This window comes from Aulonocara sp. 'chitande type north' Nkhata Bay, linkage group LG15 (genome assembly GCF_057382095.1).
Source record: "Aulonocara sp. 'chitande type north' Nkhata Bay isolate Kocher_YH1m ecotype deep benthic linkage group LG15, A_spYH_male_GT1.1, whole genome shotgun sequence".
NCBI lineage: Eukaryota > Metazoa > Chordata > Actinopteri > Cichliformes > Cichlidae > Aulonocara > Aulonocara sp. 'chitande type north' Nkhata Bay.
In genome coordinates, this window is record NC_141358.1 from 22,952,747 (window position 1) to 22,977,035 (window position 24,289).

General features: G+C 44.1%; 1 protein-coding gene and 2 long non-coding RNA genes across 3 annotated transcripts in view; 1 reads left to right on the top strand and 2 right to left on the bottom strand.

Annotated features, from left to right (window-relative positions):
* The window catches only part of galnt14 (UDP-N-acetyl-alpha-D-galactosamine:polypeptide N-acetylgalactosaminyltransferase 14 (GalNAc-T14)), a 255,088-nt gene that overhangs the window by 91,106 nt on the left and 139,693 nt on the right, over nucleotides 1-24,289 (top strand). The gene's annotated exons all lie outside the window — the stretch shown is intronic.
* LOC147313080 (uncharacterized) lies at nucleotides 1,563-2,504 on the bottom strand. The gene is made up of 3 exons (XR_015125143.1): nucleotides 2,115-2,504; nucleotides 1,844-2,021; nucleotides 1,563-1,757 (listed from the first exon to the last, which is right to left on the bottom strand). It is a non-coding gene; the product is annotated as an uncharacterized LOC147313080 (long non-coding RNA).
* Nucleotides 6,387-7,421, bottom strand: LOC147313081 (uncharacterized). The gene is made up of 3 exons (XR_015125144.1): nucleotides 7,272-7,421; nucleotides 7,001-7,178; nucleotides 6,387-6,914 (listed from the first exon to the last, which is right to left on the bottom strand). It is a non-coding gene; the product is annotated as an uncharacterized LOC147313081 (long non-coding RNA).

Genomic DNA, 24,289 nt, shown 5'->3' on the forward strand with positions numbered 1-24,289 from the left:
CCGCCCCAGGTTGAGAACTGCTGCATAATGCGGCATAAAAAATATACTTTTTAAATTTTAACATTCTGCTTCTACAGCTGAGCAGCATAGTTAAAAAATGCATACTTACATCTTGTAATGTTTTGAACTTTTGAGTTTCAATTTTGATATCAACCTGGAAATGTTTCCTTAAGATGTTATTGGATTTTGACACAATTTGGGAACGTGTGATGGATTAATACAGTTTTTGGGAACTAGACATTCTGTGCGTGTGTGTGTGCGTGTCTGGATTCTGGTGGCCTGTTGGTGGGTTTCCTGTGTCTGTGTTTGTTAATCATTTGCTTTTCTTGAAGCCCATACGGAAAAGAAATAGTAAAAACTTATATGTGATTACTCATGAAAGTGGCCACTTTCTCATTACTTTCATACATTGTTTTAGTAAGTATCCAAAACATACAAGTTGTAATTTTTCAAGGGATCTTATATCTGTTTTCACTCTTATATGCTTTTCATATAAGTTTCACACAAGACAGATACAAACTTTATAAGATTTATATATATCTTTTCCATATGGGTGTGCATATCAACAGTTCAGTGCGTGATTTGCTGTGTATCTGTGTTTAGAGAAGTGATGAGGCATGTAGTATATTACAGCAAGTGTTCTCTTTTTGTGTTGCAACTGTCACACACTTGGTGTGTGTGTGTGTGTGTGTGTGTGTGTGTGTGTGTGTGTGTGTGTGTGTGTGTGTGTGTGTGTGTGTGTGTGGTCCTCCAAATTTAGTGGGAGCTATCTGAGGTAAACAGCTGGTGATTGGAGGGGGTACGTCCTATTTTGGAGAGCTTCCCAGACTCTCACTCACTGTCTCTCTGTCACACACACACACACACACACACACACATTAACACTCTCTCACACTCTGTCACTCACTTTCCCTCCCCATCAGATTCGATTAGGCGATCTTTGGATGATGCTGAGGTGGAGTCATGTGAGCATGAGATTGATGAGAGAGAGAGAGAGAGAGAGAGAGAGAGAGAGAGAGAGAGAGAGTGTGTGTGTGTGTGTGTGTGTGTGTGTGTGTGTGTGTGTGTGTGTGTGTGTGTGTGTGTGTGTGTGTGTGAGAATTAAGCACACTGTGTGGATATGACACTGTTTACACAGTCACACTGTATAGAACTGCTTCTGTTTTGGTGACAAAAAACAAGTCAAGCTTAGTATTAAGACTTGGTTTAAGATTAGGTTAAGTTTAGGTTAACAGTGCAGTAATTCTTCAAGTAATGAGCCAGTGTAGTCCTAAATGATAGAAATGTGTGTGTGTGTGTGTGTGCGTGTGTGTGTGTGCGCGCGCGTACACGCACGCGCTCATCTGTGTAATTTCTTCAGAGTTGTGACAGAGTCTAATTAGGGAGTAGGCAGAGAGTGCTGACTGACTAACAAACCGAGTATATAGTGTTTGTGTGCGTGCATGTGTGTGTGTTGGTCTAATAGCTTCTATAAAATGGCAGCAGATGGCCATGTGCTTATTGAAATTTTCCTGAACCTTGAAGGTGTTACGGCCGAGACCGTTTCAGACGAGTGACAGGACTCAAACGCAAGACGCCGAACAGCTCGTAAGTATATTTTAAGAATAATGTTTAATGTTTACACAAAATATTCATAAACAAAAGGTGAGCGTAGACGTTAAACTAAATAACGATCTGGTCCGGGTCAGAGAGGACAGCTATTCCGGGGATTGGACTGGAAAGCAAGTCACAAAGGGTCCAGGAAAAGGTCGGGGTCACTGTAACAGAATGCAGATGTTCAAACATAGATAAGGAGGCATATGAATATGTTGTTTGGCTCAGAATCCTCCTTCGTACTGCGTACTTGCCAACGGAGGTCGGAGATGACATAGAGGGGTGAGTAGTCCGGGTGTGTAAATCCAAAAACTCCTGGCGTGGAGGCAGAGAGGCAGGTAGGTAATTTTGGTAATAGCCTGAGGGACTGCCAGAAGGTCCAGCATCCAAGTAGAAGCTCTTCGCCAGGGGTTGACAGTTAGGTGTAGCTGAAAAGGGAGGCGCACAAAAAACAAACATACAGTGAGGCAAGGTGATTCAAAAAAACACGTAGGGAATTTATGGTGGTGGCCTGCACTGACTGATGTTTAGCAGAGAATCTGGCGAAGAGAGATTGAGAACGCTGGCCTTATGAGTCCCCGGCTAATTACCCACAGATGTAAGCGATCAGCAAAAACACTGAGGCCCCTCCCAGGGGTGGAGACGCCGGCTCGGAGGGAGACACACTGGCACACACCCGGACCATGACAGTACCCCCCCTCAAGGGACGCCACCCGGCGGCCGACCAGCACCCGCCCCACGACGTGACCTAAGAAAATCAGAAACCATCACAGAGTCAAGCATCAAAGAACGAGGAACCCAAGAACGCTCCTCCGGCCCATAACCCTCCCAGTCCACCAAAAACTGCAGCCCCCTACCCCGCCGCCGCACATCCAGAATGCGCCGGACAGAAAACGCAGGGTGCCCGTCAATGAGCCGGGCGGGAGGCGGGGGCACCGGAGGCGGGCACAGACGACTAGACACCACTGGCTTCACCTGAGAAACGTGAAAGACCGGGTGAACCCGCAAGGCAGCAGGCAAACGGAGCTTGACAGCCGTAGGGCTGAGGACCCTGTCCACAGAATAGGGGCCGATGTAACGAGGAGACAACTTGCGGGAGGATGCCCTGAGAGGGATGTCTTTCGCGGCGAGCCACACCTTCTGTCCCGGTGAGTAAACAGGCGCAGGAGACCGGCGACGGTCGGCACAGCTACGTTGGCGAGCCACAGCTCGCAACAGCGCCTCCCGCGTACGAGACCAGACCCGACGGCAGCGCTGTAGATGATGCTGGACCGAGGGGACAGCAAGATCAGCCTCCTCCTCCGGAAACAGGGGCGGCTGATAACCCAAAGAGGCCTCGAACGGTGACAACCCAGTAGCAGACGAAACCAAGGAGTTGTGGGCATATTCCACCCACGGCAGATACGAGGCCCAAGTCGCAGGGTTATGACAGGTCACACAGCGGAGCGCGGCCTCAAGCTCCTGATTTAAACGTTCCGTCTGGCCGTTCGTCTGAGGATGGTAACCAGAGCTCAGACAAGGCCTGGCCCCCAAAGCAGCGCAAAAAGAACCCCAAACTTGGGACGAGAACTGCGGACCCCTGTCCGAAACTATTTCCACAGGAATGCCATGAAGCCGAAAAACATGGTCCAACAACAACGTAGACGTCTCAGCCGCAGTGGGAAACTTCTCCAAAGCGACGAAATGAGCAGCCTTAGAAAACCGATCCACGACCGAGAGAATAGTGGTCTTCCCAGCCGAAACCGGGAGTCCCGTAACAAAATCCAGGGCGATGTGGGACCAAGGGCGATGAGGCGTAGATAACGGCTGCAACAGCCCAGCAGGACGGTGAGTACGCGACTTACACCTGGCACACACAGGGCACGCAGCCACATATTCCCGAACATCTTTGTCCAGAGTGGCCCACCAAAAATGTCTCTTAACCATAGAAGTCGTCCTGCCCCTGCCCGGGTGACACGCAAACCTCGAAGCGTGCACCCATTCCAGTACCTTGGAGCGAGCAGCCGCGGGAACAAAACGCCGGTTAGTCGGTCCCGTGCCCGGATCCGGTTCCGTCCGGAGGCCCCGGTTGATGGCGTCCTCCACCTCCCAGGTAATAGCTCCCACCGTACAGCCGGCCGGAAGAATGGTGGAAAACTCCGCCGGACCCGTGTCAGAGTCAAACTGCCGAGAGAGGGCATTCGGTTTGGTGTTTCTGGAACCCGGGCGATAGGAAATGGAAAAGTTAAAACGTGCGAAAAACAGCGACCAACGAGCTTGACGTGCATTCAACCTCTTCGCACCGCGTAGGTACGTCAAGTTCTTATGATCCGTCCACACCAGGAACGGTAGCGCCGCGCCTTCCAGATGATGACGCCACTCCTCCAACGCCAACTTAACGGCAAGCAGTTCCCGGTCCCCCACATCATAGTTCCGTTCCGCTGGTGAAAGCCGCCGAGAGAAAAAGGCGCACGGCCGTAGCTTAGAGGAGGGGCCGGCACGTTGTGAAAGCACAGCCCCCACCCCCACATCAGAAGCATCCACCTCCACAATAAAAGCCTTAGACGGATCGGGTTGAGCGAGGATGGGCGCTGTAGAAAACAGATGTTTCAGCTTCGTGAACGCGCTGTCTGCTTCGGCGGACCAGCCGAACGGAAGCTTCGTAGAGGTAAGGCGTGTAAGCGGAGCCGCCACCAGACTGTAGTTCCTTATGAACCGACAATAGAAATTTGCAAATCCCAAAAACCCCTGGAGTTGCTTGCGAGTAGAAGGCACAGGCCAGTCTGTGACCGCCTTCACCTTAGCCGGATCCGTCTTCACCTGCCCCCCTGCCAAAATGTATCCCAGGAAAGAGACCGATGTCAAATGAAACTCACATTTCTCAACCTTGGCATACAGTCTGTTTTCCAAGAGGCGTTGAAGGACAGCTCGGACATGTGAATGATGCTCAGCCAAAGTTTTAGAAAAAATAAGAATGTCATCTAAATAGACGAACACAAAACGGTCGAGGAAATCCCGTAGGACATCATTTATTAGGGCCTGAAACACCGCTGGAGCGTTCGTTAAACCGAAAGGCATAACGAGATACTCGAAATGACCCAGGGGGGTGTTAAACGCGGTCTTCCACTCGTCTCCCTGACGGATTCGCACCAAATGATAAGCATTGCGAAGATCTAACTTAGTGAACACCGTGGCACCCTGTAGCGATTCAACAGCGGAGCTAATGAGTGGCAAGGGATACTTATTTTTAATAGTGACGTCATTCAAGCCCCTGAAATCAATACACGGCCGAAGAGACCCATCCTTCTTGTCTACAAAAAAAAACCCAGCCACCACGGGGGATGAAGACGGACGGATTAACCCAGCCGCTAGTGAATCCCTAATATACTCCTCCATCGCAGCACGTTCAGGCCTAGAGATACTATATAACCGGCTCTTGGGCAGGGACGCTCCGGGGAGCAAATCAATCGCACAGTCATAAGGGCGATGGGGCGGTAGGGACTGCGCTTTGATCTTACTGAATACTTCCCGCAAATCATGATACTCAGGCGGCACCCCTGAGAGATCGGGGACATATTCGTCAGTCCCCGTAGCCTCCCCCGGGCCGGGAAAACGGGCGGAAGTCAGACAATTGGAGTGGCAAAAAGGGCTCCAGCTGACAACCCTTTGCCCCTCCCAATCCAAGTGCGGATTGTGTAAGCACAGCCAGGGATAACCCAAAGTGAGCGGAGTATCAGGTGAATCGAGGACAAAAAAGGTGAGTTTCTCCCTATGATTCCCCGAAGTGCACAGTGACACTGGACCAGTGTGAAAAGAAATTTTAGTGAAAACCTGGTTATTAATCGCTCTAACTGGAATGGGCGGCTCAAGGCGCACGAGCGGAACGCCTAATTGTTCAGCGAGATCGAGACTGATTAAATTCTGTTCAGAACCAGAATCTAATAAGGCTGTGCATGAATGAGTAATCTGTAGCATCTCCAAGGTGACAGGGAGTTGTAAACGGGGTTTCTGACCAGAATTCGAACCGCCCACCCGTATCCCCGATTCTACCGGCGGGCGACACCTTTTCCCTCCTTCGGGCATGCAGCAATCAAGTGTTCCAGCGAGCCACAGTAAAAACAGGCATGAGCCCGACGCCGCCGCTCCCTCTCCTCCGGTGTCAACCGTGACCGGCCAATCTGCATAGGCTCCGGCTCGGGATTAGTGACGTAAGCCGAGGCGACAAACTCATGCGAGTCCACAGTCGGAGGCGGAGACGGTGACGTACCCGGAAACGAGCGCGGTAAACGGCGCTGGGATTTGTAGTTCCTGTCCCTCTCCCTGTCACACAACCTGTTGTCAATGCGAAGGGAGAGGGACGCCAGTTCCTCAAAAGATTTTGGCTCATCACGGGAGGCAAGCTGGTCTTTCATACCCTCGTTCAATGCCCGGAAAAACACCCCACGCAGAGCGTCGTCAGGCCAACCGGTTTCGGCGGCGGCAGTACGAAAATCAATCAAAAAATCGGCAACCCTCTGACGGCCCTGGCGAAGATCCAGCAGCCTCTGCGCAGAACTACCCTCAGAAATGGGGTGCGCAAACGTTTTCTGGAATTCCCCCAAAAACACCTCATAAGAACAGGTTAACAAAGGATTCTTCGATAGATACGCCTCCGCCCACTTAAGTACACGATTACGCAGTTTACCCACCAAATAAGATATCTTATTAGAATCCGCAACAAATGTGCGTGGAGAACGACCGAAAACAAGTTCGACCTGAAGCAAAAACCCGCTACAACTCCCTGGATCCCCTGAAAATGGTTCGGGCTCCGGGGACGTAGCATCACGGAAAGCTGATGTAGGTGGAGATGCAACGGCAACAGGTTGAGGCAGAGGAGCTGGTGTACCGGAGTCTTGGCCCGCGGGGCCCGAGGCGGAACCAGCAGCAGTAGAAATATCCGCTTGTAGAGCCTGGAGGGACTCCAGTATTTTACTTTGACCATCTCTAAGAGTCTGCTGCTGGGCTAACAGGAACTGAATAGATTGTTCATGACTTCCTAATATCGCCCCCTGCCTCTGAATGGCTGACCGTTCCGCGTCTGCTGAGTCCATAACTGCTGGCCAGATTCTACTGTTACGGCCGAGACCGTTTCAGACGAGTGACAGGACTCAAACGCAAGACGCCGAACAGCTCGTAAGTATATTTTAAGAATAATGTTTAATGTTTACACAAAATATTCATAAACAAAAGGTGAGCGTAGACGTTAAACTAAATAACGATCTGGTCCGGGTCAGAGAGGACAGCTATTCCGGGGATTGGACTGGAAAGCAAGTCACAAAGGGTCCAGGAAAAGGTCGGGGTCACTGTAACAGAATGCAGATGTTCAAACATAGATAAGGAGGCATATGAATATGTTGTTTGGCTCAGAATCCTCCTTCGTACTGCGTACTTGCCAACGGAGGTCGGAGATGACATAGAGGGGTGAGTAGTCCGGGTGTGTAAATCCAAAAACTCCTGGCGTGGAGGCAGAGAGGCAGGTAGGTAATTTTGGTAATAGCCTGAGGGACTGCCAGAAGGTCCAGCATCCAAGTAGAAGCTCTTCGCCAGGGGTTGACAGTTAGGTGTAGCTGAAAAGGGAGGCGCACAAAAAACAAACATACAGTGAGGCAAGGTGATTCAAAAAAACACGTAGGGAATTTATGGTGGTGGCCTGCACTGACTGATGTTTAGCAGAGAATCTGGCGAAGAGAGATTGAGAACGCTGGCCTTATGAGTCCCCGGCTAATTACCCACAGATGTAAGCGATCAGCAAAAACACTGAGGCCCCTCCCAGGGGTGGAGACGCCGGCTCGGAGGGAGACACACTGGCACACACCCGGACCATGACAGAAGGTGACGGGTTTGGCATTTCCTTGCTTTGCTTAAGTGCCCTTGAGCACCACCCTCAGCCTTCTAATGAAACTGTATGTGAGATTATCAGTTCACCTAAATAAGAAGCACAATCAATACATTTTGAATACAGTGAATGTGAATACTGTACTTACTACAAGTTACTTTGCATATTGAGGTTTTGCATACAGATCCAACATATTGTCCTAAAACAGTTTACATCTACAGGTGACCTGACTGAGCAAAATTACAGCTTGTCCAAAAGCTTTAAAATAGCCTGTATTAAATGAAATACGCAGCAGCCTGAGGATGTGTCCACACACACACACACACACACACACACACACACACACACACACACACACGCATGCACGCACACCTGTTGTTGTCAAGAATGCCCATTTAGATAATCTGGCCGATCTGATTGTGGTAGACATACACACCTGTTGTTGTCTTCTTCCTCTCTCATTGTCTGACTGTCCGTCTTCCCGATGATCTCCTTCTCCTTTTCCTCCTTTCAGCGTCTCTTGGCAGCACCGCAGTCTCATATCCGAATGAGTGTTGAAACAGTAATGAAGTAGAGATCAGAGAGCTTTTCTTGGGGAAAAGTACACGAAAATGGGATGTGTCCTGTTCCAAACAGAGTAAACACATTTTTTGCAGGCAAAACAAGAAATATTGAGGGTACTCCAGCATCTCCACTGATGAAGGCAGCCTGACGTCTTCGTGTAGATCCATCCAAAGTCATAAATGCACCAGTGTGATCTGCACCTTTAGATTAGCTTGCATGTCATCTTACTGAACTTTGAGTTGCCCCCAAAGCCATCCATTAGCGTAGGTGTATGTGACTGTTAGTGCTTTAAGTATAGATAAAGGCACCGTATGAATGTGTATGCCTGGGTGAATGAGACTTGTAGTAGAAAGTGTTTTTAAGTAGCTTAAGTACGTTATATAAGGATGAGTCCATTTATCATTTTACTATTTATCTAACTAGATATATGAGAGAGCATGTATTTACATATCCTCCCTTTGTAATTGTAGTTGGTATCACTAGCTTAAACCTATTCTGGAATGACTCCTGCATTATTATGTATTTATTCATAATATATGATGTAAACCTGTCAGATTTCCAGAGTCAGAAAAAGTCAAACTGTGTCTTGCTTATAGTTCAGCTGTAAAATTCTCTCACCACATGGAGCATCTCTCCTGCCGGGCTGCTGACAGCCAAAAACTCAGTCACAGTGAAGAGCAGTAGTGAAAGTTGAACTAGCATCTAACTTAAAAGCAGTTTATCCAACTTCATTTACAGCCGGCAGTAGAGCCGAGAGCGTCAGGCCGGCCAGCGGACACATTCTGCACTACTGCGTCCATTACTTCAAAACTAATCGGGGTGAGGTGCTTTTCAGGCTGGACTTGGTTTGTCAGGTTTACAACCTGCCTCCCATGCCGTTGTTCTCACATTGCACATTTGCAGCGGTTGGAGAAAAGTCATCATAGATTTTTAGGGGCAACCACAGTCTCCAGTTTCCAGAAGAGTAATAACTCCTGAACAGCTGGGCAGTAAGGAATGTTTCCCAGAAATATTCAGCAACATTTGTTTTTAAAAAGAAATGAGTGCATGACAATTAAGATAGAATATAACTTATACGTTGTAATTAAATCATTTTGAATCATAAGAAAAAGTGATCTCGAAGCTGGTTGTGGGGAAAAACAGACCAAAAGTTATTAGCTTAATTAAGTTATTTTTCATTGTGTCTGGACTTTTTCTATGTTCCATGATGCATCATTTTACAACACACCACCATTTTAAGAAAGAGCAATGACTGTTCCCCTGACAGATTTCCATTTGTCTCATAGCAACAGCAGAGCCGGCAGCGGCTCCTCTGCAGAGCTCTGCTGGCTAAGTGTTGAGGGCTTTGGAGGAAACAGGACATCAGCACTTTGAAGAGAAGGTCATCTGTCTGCTGGCTGCAACTGAGGACCAGTGTGTGTGTGTGTGCCTGTGTGTGTGTGTGTGTTTTTATGTATGCGGCTGGATGTGTAAAGAAGCAGAATGACCACAATAGTATTGGGCTCAAGATAAGACACAGGCATGTGCATTCACAAACACATGAAGGTACTCTATGTGTACTCTGGAAAACAAATACACAAAAACGATAATTACCAGCATGAACAGTGTGAATAGAGTTCAAAGTAATCTCTCCATTCAAGCGATTGGCTCAATTGTTGTGAAAATGCTGCGAAAAACCAGCAGGGATCAGCTGAAAGTGGTGTTCCTCTGTCAAGAGCATTTCAGGCTGAACTTTGTGGCACAACGCTGTGTGACAAACACTGCTCTGACCAGTCCATCTTAACAACTAAGCTAAATACATCAATTGTTTTTCCTTTACATTATTCAAACATGTCACTGAGCAAAGAGCTTTAGCAAATTTCTGCCGTTATTGGATTTTTTTTTTTGTCAGTCTCAGCTGTGCTTTCCGCTCAAGCCTAACATACCATGTAACCATGATTGCAGCTAGCAAGCTAGCATGCCTGATTTAGGATGGGAGGTTTTTATTGACTGTAACCATGTAAGGATGCCAGATAATATGTTTGAGCACAGCGTATGAAGCAGAAAATTAAATTCATAGAAAACATTCCAGGACATCCCATGCCTCTGCAGAAATACGTGCAGGAGATCAGGGGACTACTTTGCGTTGTGTTTGGTCCTTTGTTTTCTCTTGTTACTTTGAGTTGATCTCTCATGTCTTTGTTGATTGTGTCCTCACTTGGTAGTTCAGTTCAATTTGGTTTTATTTCCATAGTGCTAAATCACAACAACAGTTGCCTCAAGGTTCCTTATATTGTAGGATGAAGAACCAGGCTCAGGGAGGGAAGGCCTTTTGCCACGACCGGTTTGCGGTGAGGAAAGGAAGTCGGGACAGAAGTCATGCTGTGGAAGAGAGACAGAGATTAATAACAAGTATGCATCATGGGAATCCCCCAGCAGCCTTCACCTAATGCAGCATAACTAAAGGAAGATTCAGGGTCACCTGATCCAGCCCTAACTATATGCTTTAGGAAAAAGGAAAGTTTGAAGCCTAATCTTGTTGTGAAAATGCTGCGAAAAACCAGCAGGGATCAGTTGAAAGTGGTGTTCCTCTGTCAAGAGCATAGCGTAGAGATAGTGTCTGTCTCCTGAATCCAAACTGGAAGCTGGTTTCACAGAAGAGTTGCCTGAAAACTGAAGGCTCTCCCTCCCATTCTACTTTTACAGTAAATACTCTAGGAACAACAAGTAAGCCTGCAGTGCGAGAGTGAAGTGCTCTAATAGGGTGATATAGTACTATAAGGTCATTAAGATAAGATGGGGCCTGATTATTTAAGACCTTGTATGTGAGGAGCAGGATTTTGATTCAATTCTGGATTTAACAGGAAGCCAATGAAGAGAAGCCAAAACAGGAGAAATCTGCTCTCTCTTTCTAGTTCCTGTCAGGACTCTTGCTGCAGCATTTTGGATTAACTGAAGGCTTTTCAGGGAGTTTTTAGGACATCCTGATAATAACGTTCAGTTTAGGCACCAAAACTAGTTGGTTAATTTTAGAAAGAGTTGATATTTTTAACCGCCGGTTTCACCCTAATAGAGTTCTCGTTATCAGTGAATCAGTTAGTCCACCCCCCACCCCCTTTTTTTTTAGAGAAAGACAAAAAGTGAACCATACATCAATGTCATCAGTGTTCCACTTTAAACTCTGCTGCTGGGTCAGCCTGTGACCTTCATCACGACACGCCACCTTACTATCTGTGTTAGCTAAGTGGGTCAGTGTGTGTGTGTACGTGTGTACCCTCACTATGAAGATGACCTTTAAGTATGTTTATTATGTAGAATTATTTTCATGAGATAGTATATCATATTTTTGTCTTTCTTAAATGAAGTGCATGTCCTTGTACTGTATGTGTGTGTGTGTCTGTGTGTGTGTGTATATATATATGTGTTGCATTGTGAAAACTCATCAGCTGGGTGTTAAAATACAGTTGCTATCACCACTCTGTCCTCATAAATGTAGCAGTAGAGGTCTGTGTGTATAAAAAACAGATGAAAGGAGGAGATGGCCCGGGGGAGAAACACAACTCTTTTTCAGCATCACTTCCTGCAACATTCAGCCTCAAGGCATCACCAGACGAGACCTGAATCACAGATTGGAAATCTAAGAAATATTAGAAAGCACTGTTCTGTGCTGCTCTGTGTATGAGGGGAAGTGTGCCTATTGATAGTGAAGGACCCACCACTCTAAATTAGCATGCTGCAGATTACTGTTTCAACGTGTTTTAACGTGCTGTGAGTGTAACAAACACTTTAGATTTGATTTCTAAACTGCTGTTTAAGGTCTTATCTCTCAGGGAAATTAATGGATTATTTTTCTTGGAAAAAGTGTGTTTTTTTTCTTTTTAACATTTTCTACACCAAGTGTCATTTTCACAAAAAATCACAGAGAAACATCGTGATGAGGGTGAGCATGACTGGCAGTGATGAACAAGCATTTTTTTTAACCATAAGATGCTATCAATCTGAAAAGTGTGGAAGGAAGAAAGAAGTGGGCTTGCCAACTGTTTTTTTTTAATTAATTTTTTATGCCTCAAGTTGTCCATCTGTCGCTCTTTCCATGTTCTTCTGAACATTCTGTCATGATTGCTGTGAGGTCCAAATCTGGCACCTTTACCTGGGATCAAGAATAAACTGTTATAAACAGTACTCAAAGGTCAAGGTCAGTGTGGCCTCTCAAAACAATTTCCCCACTAATCAGCAGTTTCTATTAAAATATTTACTATGTCTTCAGAAACAAGAACAGGGGGCATGTTGTCAACATAATCAAAAGACCTTTTGGTCCCTACCTCGAAACTGTGGTGAAGATGTGATTTTGGATAGACTTGGATGTAAATGTGATGCTACTTGACTGGTTGTTGGTGGCAAGTAAATTCAACCAGTTTACTTTATCAAAGTCCCAGTTTGTCAAAGAGATGAAGAAAGGCAGCTCCCAAACCAGTCAAGGAGGCTGGCAAAATTTGCAGCTTACTTCACACTATCCCCTGTTTCCAAAATGTAGTCCACAGAACTTTTATGGGTCATCAGGATATCTGCTAGTGCTGTTGAAGCTGGTGTATTAAGGCACTGATGCAATAAAATAAAATAAAATAAAATAAAATAAAATAAATGGCAGTATTTGTTAATTCTACATGCCGACATTTTGGAAAACTCAAGAAATCACAACTGTGTTGAAAGGATTTTTTATTTTCTATCAGTTGTTGCATAAGTACCCCTGAGCTCTGTGAACAGCAGCTTCTGGAGCTTAGTTGGAGATATTAATGTCATCAGTTGCAGCTCTCAGGAGTAAGCGTGTGTAACCGAGTGAGATTGAATTACGGTTTTCCTGATAAAGAATACAGCTCAGTGGATGTTCCCTGAACAAATTAAAGCTAAATATTATTTCTAAATTACTACAATGTGACACTCATGAGCATTTGAAATGAAAATTGGGTTTATTTCATGTTTTTAATTGGTTTGCACAAGGTATCATTGCTCACTGGCATGTTTCGAGCAAACTGGGTCACATTAACTTGTGGGTCCCGTGAGATGAAATTAATTTAACTTCAAACATTCAGTCACTTTTTACATTTTCTTTTAGCAATGACACTCAGGCAGCTCAGACACCCCCCTGTGAGCACTTCCTCACTCCATATCGAAAACACCTAGCCTGTCTCTTCTGCTTTTTTAAAGTTTTTTTTAAAGGCATCACTTGCTTTATTGGATATGACATGAAGGGAAGGGAAAATGAACAGCACCTTCTCTCCTGCAGTAACCTTGAGCAAGGCACTTAACCGGCATCATTAATGGGCTAGTTGCACTCCTGAGATTTAACGTGCAAAACTGTGTGAATGTCAAACAGCGTAATGTTGATAAGAGCATCCAAGTTCAGTCGGTGTTTGGCTGCCAAATCGTGGCAAAAAAAGCGTCTTTACATGTATGGCTTAAAGCAAGCCTTGACTAGACGTTGATTGGTTGGCATGTTTCAGCTCCAGTAAACAAGGTCACATTAACCAGCTCATTTCTAAAATATAGTTTGACAACCTCGAGGCTAAAATGAGTCAATGATTTCATAAAGCGAACCCAGGGGTCGTAAACTACCATGCGAGTTGTCATTTTGGATTTTCATCTCTCAGTGTATCCTTCAGTTTTACTGGAATTTTCAGTTTAAAGTGTTTTGGACAGCAAATGGGAAACAATTGTAGGGTAGAAAATGCCTTCAGTTATGTGAAAATTTAAATACCACAGAGGTATCCATGAGCGAATTACAGCTTACAGCTACTGTACTGCAGCGTAGTTGAAGGCGGATGTTTTGGAATGGGAAGGCAAAATTAATCGTACTATGGACACTTTATTTAGGGGACCAGGGCTTTAATTTCAGTAAATGCCACACTTGCCACACAACTGTACAGCATCCCAGACCTCTATACGAGAATCCACTGTTTGATTCAGCCACAGCAGATCTTTAATCTCCCACATAGTATGAAACCAGGATGAAGTCTGTTAATGCCAAGGATGGAATAGTGCAGGAAAGTGGTGGTAATTTTAAAAAAAATGACACTACTGTCTCAACTTTAAATGATGACAGACCATCAAACACTTTGTCGTTTAAGCTCAGTGTAAAGTTTGGATTTCTTTTGCTGCATTTTCTTTCTTTTTTCCCCACCCAAAACTTCCATTAATTCAGTGTTTTGCATAAAACAGCTGATTTATTACCTGATGAAGTAGAAATATGGGAAATTGAAGGGATAGTCCTACCTGTATTACACCAAAAACAGGCAAGTAAATGCTTGAGCAGGGTGATAATAAAGCTTATAAATGCCCCTGCCAGAATTTTCTTTTCCATTTTTATGTCATTTGAAACATTTACATATGTCCAAAGTTGCATGACACTATAGCACATACCCAAAAAAAAAGAACGAAAAAAAGTGATGCCTTCATACTCAATTTATCCATCTGGTTCTTGCAGCGTATCAGCCAACTAGATATCTTTGAACTGAGTATTTGTATTGCTACAGGTTTTTGAATGATTATTTTCAGCAAACAAAAAATCGTCTGCAGTTTATGTAACATTAATGACATAGTTCAGGATTCATGCATACAGATCTGACACAAGTATGGCATCAAGGGCTTCATCAGAATTTTAGGAGGGTTGATATATTTCAGTGCACACTATTATATCTAAATTGTACAGAGGTTCATTTACAAAACTTATTAATGAAACATGGTGGTATTTAAATAGCTGTCTGCTATATGCTTCCCCACACTTTTCTCTCTCACTGTTTGCCTCTGACTCTGTGTCTCACAAACACTGAGAGTGTGAAAGTGTGTGAGAGAGGTTTGGATAGAAAACAACTAGGCCAGCAGAGGCCTTTGCTTCTAGTCCTGCAGGCAACCTGGCATCACACAATCTGCTAAGCCCCGACAGTCTATTTGTGTGTGTGTGTGTGTCTGTAGCTAGTGGTGTCTATTAGTATGTTCATAAATTTTGTGTGTGCGTGTGAGAGAACGGTACTGCTAACACTTGCCTGGCACTGACCCACTGCACAAAGTGACGTTGGAGTGACGTCTTTTAGAAGTCATTTTTGGATGTACACTGAAGGGTTGTTTTGTAATTCCAGGAATTGTCTTTCAATGTCTAACTTAGACTCATTTTAGTCGTGGTTTTATAATGCTTCTATAGGCTCGGTAGTCCGATGTTTCCAGAGGATGGAGGACATGTCTTCTGTACAGAAACAGTTATGTGTAAAGGGATGCAGAGTGATCAGCAGACATCTACAAGACGGCGCAGGCTCTTGACGCTAAAACAAAAGTGAGCAGCTGCACGATGGATTTCAAACAGAAAGCTCCTCAGCTTCTCACAGACAGTTTGCAAAATGCGCACATCCACAAGAACTGTTGTTATGTTCTGCCATGTGTAGAGCCACCTCGACAGAACTAGACTCACCTGCACATCTTCATCTAAAGGTCAAAGGTCACTGTTTGGAGTATGCAATTGTTCACATTTTGGACAGAGAAAACAAATGGTTTGAAAGAAGCAATCTATGTCCACTGTGAACAACCATCCTTGATGGTGGCTTATGACACCAACTGTCTGCCATCTAACACAAACAAACAACCTTTGTTTCATACACAATGATACAGTGAAATGGATTACATTGTTTTTAAAATTTCAACACATTTGAATAATTGACAGTTTTAAAATGGTTCTAAACAAATAACTTTATTAAAAATATTATATTTATTAATCATGTACATTTCCTGCACCTTTCAGATGAAATTGATGGTCCAAAGTTCAAATATTCAATGTAATATTGATGTTCAAATTGGATGATAGTTGGAAACCAAATTGTGGACTTAGTCTGGACGTTGTATAGATGTCCACAACTGGTCGTGGACTGATGGATCCATGATTTGATTGATATGATTTACACGTCTATCTGAAGTCCAATGGTTAGTGGGGAGATACTTGCCCTCTGGGCTTTTGCCTAACACAGTAAAAGAACACCACACCCTCTGCAGAGTTTAATGCATGTGACTGTCTGTATGCATGCGCGTGTGTATCCTCTGTGCGAGTGTGTGCTTGCATAAAGATGTGCATTTACATGTGTTTGCATTTTTGTGTGTGGAGTAAGACAGGTGATTCTTCTGTGCTGCAGACCCTGTCGCACTCTGACGGATGGGGTTTTCACAGCATATATTGTGTGTGTGTGTGTGTGTGTGTGTGTGTGTCTGTGTATTATAGAAGGAATACGTTTGTGTATGTGTAATGTATAAGCATTTCTCTGTACCACCATCTGTGGTGGGATGCTGGTTTAGACTGAAATATTGCTTCATTCATCACCCAGCACAACCCACACACAGTCACTGCTGTGTGTGTGTGTATACTTTTTTTGCGTCGATATACTGGATGTGTGCTTGCTCATGCATTTTATGTGTGTTTTGCCTGTGTGTGTGTTTGTGTGTATGATGGAGAATGACCACAGATCCATTGTACAGAATCCTCCATGTGGAAAACCTCTCCCTCTGCCTGCCTTCAAACATTCATCTACTGTGTGTGTGTGTGTGTGTGTGTGTGTGTGTGTGTGTGTGTGTGTGTGCGTGCGTGCGTGCGTGCGTGCGTGCGTGCGTGCGTGCGTGCGTGCGTGACCTGGGGCTACAGCGTGAGTGATGGTTTCCTGCTTGTGTGAAGCAAACTGACTTGGGAGTTGCAGCTATGTCAGGACTGGCACATGCACACGGACACACACACACACACATGCACATAAGATATATGGATGCTAACAGGGACTCTTCTCTGTCTCCTGTAATGTGAGCAGGAGTTTAGAGGAGGCAGAGCACTGGGCTGCAATACTGTCTGATCATGACATCAACATCTGCTAAGTTAAAATTTTAAATTTGAAGGTTTTTTATTTTCATTTTTATTTGTACAGAAAAATTAAAATGCAAAATTACGTTCAGCTTGACCTTTATTCATTTGTCTTTTTATGACTCCAAATGAACATGGCTTCCTCCCCCAAAATGAAACAGTAAAATTTCGTGAATATCTTGTTCTTATTTACAAAAACACTGTTCTGAGCCATCTTTTAAGGTTTTTTCTTAACGTTATAGATAGACATAAGGGAATACATTCTGTGTTTCATTTGAATAAGGGTGAGTTATTTATCATACATCTGATTCATACCATTAATATTCATGAAATATCAAATATGAAAATCCATCACTGGAGAGATTTTACATGTTTTCACTTCATCAGACTCACACTCGTGTTCTCGGAAGCAACTGGCATGATAATGTGTAGCAGTTAACATTTTTCAGATTGTGTTCCTATTTTGACAGTGTGGTGGGAAATTGTGACTGATGAGCAGGTGATTTGCTCCCCCAGCTGTCTGTGCAGTAAAGAACTGCTTTGACTTGTTTTCATTTACCGTGATTTCATTTTATTTTTTTCTCCACCAACTAAACATGTTGAGAAAAGGTACAAGAAACCTTTAAAGCTGACTAATAATCGCAAATCAGATCAATGACTCAAGTCTCAAACTTACTGCCTTCCTAGAACTCAGCAAGTAATGCAAAGAACAACAGTAGCTACTTTCAGTTCCTCTCTCCAGCTTCGACTCGTGGATCAAACCATGGAGTTCCCCCTGCTGCTGCTTTCCTGTGAGAATTGGATGAATCCAGAATCTTTCTTTCCTTTTTCCTTTTCTTGTTTAGAAAGATCAGGACTAGGGCTGCCACGATTAGTCGACTAGTCACGATTACGTCGACTATCAAAATAATCGTTTGTGGCAGCCCTAATCAGGACCAGGTCAACTTTTTTTTTTAAGTCTATTTTTGAGGATGATTTTTCTGAAAAAAACAGAATGTGTTGGGTGTGTGTGTGTGTGTGTGTGTGTGTTACATGGCACATTTAAGATATTGGTAGATTATTTTACACTGGGTCCAACATCAAAGGGATTTGTGTCTCCTCTTGGAATCAAATCAAGGATCTTTTGGTTGTTGGGTAAATGCGTAACACACTACATTATAGAGCTACTGTTACAGTCTTGTGCAGTAATGGATGCAAATGAAGATTAGAATATGTGTGGAAAATGAAAACCTTTAGTTTATGTGATGACGAAAACCAATCAGAATTTTTTAGATTTTGCTTTCCATCTATTTATCCATCCAAAAAACAAAAAACACCCAGCAGTTTGTTATTTTGCTATGGAATTTTAACTTGTGGATGTCAAACTGTTGTTGTGTCTTAGTAATGATACAAATAGTTGCTTGGAGCGTGTTTGTAAATTATTCAACTTCTGATAAAAACTCCAAGTTTTAAAAGAAACCTGGAGTGTTATCACCACAGAATAAAGACGAAGGAGCCATGAGCGTCACTGAAAGGGAGTGATTTTTGCTGGTTGACAAGGCCAGGTCTCACCCCTAGGCACATGTGACTGTGTTGAGCCATGGATTTGTTGGAGGAGCATTTCGGGCAGAATAGTGGATCATTGCAGTGTATGCATCGGAAACAGTTCAGTAAATTGTATGTTTTTGACGTAGTTTTGATGAATATTTGCAGACAGTCAAGTTAAGATAACAAACATTGGAAATATTAGAAAGGCTGGTTGTTCTCGATTCACATCATTGCTTGGCAGTTTTATGCGCATTTAGTATTATTGGTCTGAATCTTTGGCTGGGTTTTTGGATGCTGTGTCAGGTAGTGATGTATGAAGATGTAAAAGTGGTTATAAAAAGGAAATTGAACCTTTCTAATTGGACTGCTGTTTTAAATTGCTGTACCTGTGCAGCATTTAATAGGTTAGAAACTAAAACGTGACCAACAACAAAAAAAATTTAAAGAGTCAGTTTAGAGATTTTAGGGAGACATCTTGTAACAAATATACAAAGTTTAGGTCTTAAATAAGAAGACAAAACAGGTAAAAGCTTCATTATTTAACCCTCATATCTCAATGAGTTTCTTTCTCTATCAAAATGGCTCCGTCCTGATTTACTGTATGTATACCCAGTACTATGCTCGCCCAGCACTAACAACAAGAACCTGCAAGGTAACTTGTTGACAGACATGACTTTGAGTCTGCACTCAGAGGCGTGCATGTATATGAGCCGTAACCAATAAACAATACACAGCTTTCGTGCGTTTAACAGGGTTTTCTTTGCGGATTTCGTCCAGCTCCATCTGCAGGAGCCGCATTCTATAACGTCTGAGTCTCAGCAGCTGTCTTCTCCAGCTTCTCGTCTGCACAAAAGAGCGCAGAGGCAACAAAAGTGGCAGGCTGCTGCTGCACGTCAAGCTCCATCTGGCATGCTGAAATCACCTAAAGAAACTGTCACCTTTCACATTTGTTTTTGTGAAAAGGAAGACGGCTGAAAATTCTTGTGACCCGAGTTTGAACTAGATGATTTTACTGGTACAGAAATGGTGAGAGCAGTAAAGACTAGCCACTAAAATACAAGCTGACAAATATTGTATTCCCTGAAGAAATGCACATATCACTAAAATAGCTTTCAGAATAATGATTCTGAGGACAATAGATGTTCGAGTGGAGCACTGATAAACATGTCTGCCTTTTTTGTTCCCTCTTAATCTTCCCACATTTAGTAAACAGTGCATCTGTTATTTGGTAGATCAGAGATATTTTCTTTACACTGAAGCGACAAACACAAACCAAACATCCAGCAATTATCTCCTGTCCTGCAGAGATATATGGTATAAAAGCTTTGACTGCAGAATGACGTGATAAAAAGAGCCTGTTGTCCCTTTTGTTTACTTGTCTGACATATTTTATGTCCTTTTTTTGCCTTCTGTCACCTCCTTTGCCTTGCTAGCTCTTTTGAAAACTTCTTTTAGTTTGTTATTCCCCTCTCCTTTTTTCTCTTCATGGTCCCTTTCTTCTCATTTCCTTTCCTCTGCTGTCATCTACAATCTTTCTCTCCATTCGCCCACTCTCCTCCCCTCACTCTCTATCTGTCCAACTCAGAATCTGTCTTTCTCTCTGAAGTTGATTCAGCTGATAGGGAGACAGAAAGCGGGCTCGTCTCTCTTCCCTCCCTCTGTCGTTCTCAGTGACACAACTTTCATCATTTTTTATTGTTCAAAGCGTTGTCTGAGTTTAGATCCTGATTTCTCTCGGTTCTGACACGACAGGACAAAAGGGCGTGGATGGACAGACAGACGTGTACATAGAGAGGGGGAGGAAGGTTTGGGAGAGACAGAGAAGGGCAGGGGAAAGAAGGATGGGAATGATATTAGAACAGTATACGTACGGCGTCCACACTCAATCAGTCACTTGTTGTTTACATCTTCTGTGTCTCTGTTTTTCACTGATCTCATTACATTACAGAAAACAAAAGCAATAACAAGTCCCACTTTATTGATGTCATAAAAACAGGATCATGTACTATGAATATTTCTAATTAAATTAGCTCCACTCAAGCACAGAAACTCCCCAACTTGTTGCCAGCATGCTCATCGGAATACTTGAGGCAGAAATGTCCATACAGGCGTAGACTTGTCTTAAAACTGTTGCAATTCAAGAAAGTCTCGTGGGAATAGATTAAAAGCCATTTCACAGAAACTGTATGTTAATGCTCACTTGAGAGGAATATAAATGGACCTGAACTTTGTGCAAAGTACACTCAACAAAAATATAAACGCAACACCTTTGTTACTGCTCCCATTCCCCATGGGATGGACGTAGAGACCTAAAATTCATTCCAGATACACAATATAACCATCCCTCCCAAACAGTGGTCACAAATCAGTCCAAATGTGTGGTAGTGGGCACATCTGCTATATTGAGATAATCCATCCCACCTCACAGGTGTGCCACATCAGGATGCTGATCTGACATCATGAGTAGTGCACAGGTGTACCTCAGACTGCCCACAACAAAAGGCCACCCTGGAATGTGCAGTTTTTTGCGCTATTGGGGGTCTGGGGACCCAGAACCGGTCAGTATCTGGTGTGACCACCATTTGCCTCATGCAGTGCAACACATCGTCGCATGGAGTCTATCAGATTGTCAATTGTGGCCTGTGGAATGTTGGTCCACTCCACTTCAATGGCTGTGCGAGGTTGTTGGATATTCGTGGGAACTGGTACACGCTGTCGTATACGCCGGTCAAGCACATCCCGAACATGCTCAATGGGTGACATGTCCGGTGAGTATGCTGGCCATGCAAGAACTGGGACATTCTCAGCTGCCATCTGCCCTGAACAATGTGAACCATGATTCATCCGTGAAGCGCACACCTCTCCAACGTGCCAGACGCCATTGAATGTGAGCATTTGCCCACACAAGTCTGTTACGGCGACGAGCTGGAGTCAGGTCAAGACCCCGATGAGGACGACGGGCATGCAGTTGAGCGTCCCTGAGACGGTTTCTGACAGTTTGTGCAGAAATTGTTTGGTTGTGCAAACCAATTGTTCCAGCAGCTGTCTGGGTGGCTGGTCTCAGACGATCTTCGAGGTGAACCTGCTGAATGTGGAGGTCCTGGGCTGGTGTGGTTACACGAGGTCTGCGGTTGTGAGGCCGGTTGGATGTGCTGCCATATTCTCTGAAACGCCTGTGGAGACGGCTTATGGTTGAGAAATGAACATTCAATGCACGGGCGACAGATCTGGTTGACATTGCTGCTGTCAGCATGCCTATTGCACGCTCCCTCATTGCTTGTGGCATCTGTGGCATTTTGCTGTGAGACAAAACTGCACATTCCAGGGTGGCCTTTTGTTGTGGGCAGTATAAGGTACACCTGTGCACTACTCATGATGTCAGATCAGCATCCTGATGTGGCACACCTGTGAGGTGGGGTGGATTATCTCAATATAGCAGATGTGCCCACTACCACACATTTGGACTGATTTGTGACCACTGTTTGGGAGGGATGGTTATATTGTGTATCTGGAATGAATTTTAGGTCTCTACGTCCATCCCATGGGGAATGGGAGCAGTAACAAAGGTGTTGCGTTTATATTTTTGTTGAGTATAAGAACTGCAAAACATAAGTACGATGTGGAGAACAACACCTCATTGAAAGGAAAAAGGGAAATTGTTCCACTTAGCTACTGCTTAGAAAAAAGAAGGGTTACCGTCTCTCTAAAAAATCATTTTAGCTATAACTGCAACAAAAAGTAAAAAAAAAAAAAGAAAGAAAGAAAGAAAAGAATTTTAGCCTATTAACACTTACACCCCCGGAGAGCAGTCATTTCGGGGTAGTACCTTAGACCCCCGCGGAGTCATCATTTTGCGTTTCTACCTTTAAAAGCCGGAGAGCAGTCAAATGCTGGAAGTGGAAGCTAAATTGGCTAGTCATTCATATGTATATTGGGTCGTTACCTAGGAATTCTGGAGGGAGGGGATTGGGGGAGAAATCAACACACATGAGTCTAGGTCCTCCTTTGTTGCTGACATTTATTGATAAAAACAGTAGTTTCATTTCATGTTATTTCCTTTTTCATTTCAAGCAAGGAAGTGGATGTAGTTAGTAAGTAAGATATTTCAGACATTATTCTGACACAGAGGAGGAGATACTGGAATTATAATTAGTATCTATGCATGCATTTGTGATTTTGTTTGACCTTCCCATTGCTTACAGTACAAAAAACCAACCATTTGTACACATATGTACTAATAATAATAAAAAGTGAGTGCAACACTGCAACCCGTCACCCCGTCGTTCAGTGGTCGTTGATCAGTGGTCCATTGTGGCACCATTCAGAGCACTGGTACAATAGTACCAGCAAGATATGGGAAGACATTGCAAATGTACTTGGATTTTAGGTTGCAAGCCACCCAAAACTTGATCCCAAACTTGTCAGGTTTACTTGCAAACACTTGGAGTGTTTCAGTATGCCATCTTAGGGAGAACTCAACACACATGTAGGTCCTTTGTTGCTGACATTTATTGATGAAAATAGAAAAAAAACCAACCGTTTGTACACATGTTTACAAATAATAACAAAAATTGAGTGAGTACATTACAACATTTTCAGCAATCACTCACAATCCTGGCACTGCCACGGTATCTGTCGCCTGCATTTACCACATGTGTACCTGTAGCAGTGAACACATCGCACAGTGGCCTGATTTTTTTTGCATCTGTGTTTGACCTGACACGTGGCCCTTTTTCCAGGGCTCGGTGTGGAGGGTTGTGTCCGAAGCAACTGTTCTTTTCTTTCCTTCTTCGCAGCTACATGAGAGTGAGCCAATTCGGTTGCAAGGGCTACCAGGAAGTCCACCCGTCTTTCCTTCGTCCCGGTGCATTCTTGATACAGCACATGTGCATTCAGTGCTGCCATGTCAATCATGTTATAAAACACGGCAACTGGCCAGCGCCGTGTTCCTTTGCGGACAGTGTACTCCCGAACCATCTGGTCCATCACATCCACGCCACACTTTGTCTTGTTGTAAAGGGTGACAGTGTTTGGCTTCCTTTTGGTAGTGTTTTCGGTCTGAACCACGCTGTGCATGCTGCTAAGAATATATACTGTCTTCTTCCGTTTGGCCGCATACGCCGTCAGCGTGGCAGCAGAGGTTGAAAACACCTAAGAAATAAGATAAATTGTTAATTCCATAGCCCTTTTACACACAATGAAACACATAAACATAGAACCACAAAAGACCTGCAACATACCTGAGTGGTGAATTCATTGCGATCTGTCTGTCTAGTGGATTGAGGAATTTCCCTGCGAATCTTGTTGACTGTGCCGAGGATGGTGGTTTTCCGTCTAAGAAGTTTTTGCGCAAGTGAAAGCGATGTGAAAAAATTGTCAGTGGTAACATTTCTGCCCTTGTCCAGGAATGGTTCCATCAGCCTCATAACTACATTTTCGGAAAGTCTCTCCCCAGTGGGACGATTGGGGTCCTTGCCAAGATATGGGAAGACATTGCAAATGTACTTGGATTTTAGGTCGCAAGCCACCCAAAACTTGATCCCAAACTTGTCCGGTTTACTGGCAATATACTGCAGGAAACTGCACCGAGTTTTTGATGGGAAAAGCTGTTCATCAACGGTGATATGTAGACCAGGGTTGTAGCACGTGATGCAGTTGGTGACAAATGATCCCCACACACTGGAAATTGCTGCGAACTTATCAGTCTTTGCTCGATCACAGCGGGTGGACTTGTCATCAAAGCGTAGGTGTTGCATGATGTCTTGGAAGCGGTTTCGTGCCATAGTTCCAATTATCTGTGGGTTTCCCAGGTTTGCTGACCAGCAGTCATTTACAGATGGAACCCTGTAAACCCCCCGCAAGATGACAATAGCAATAAATGCCATTAGTTC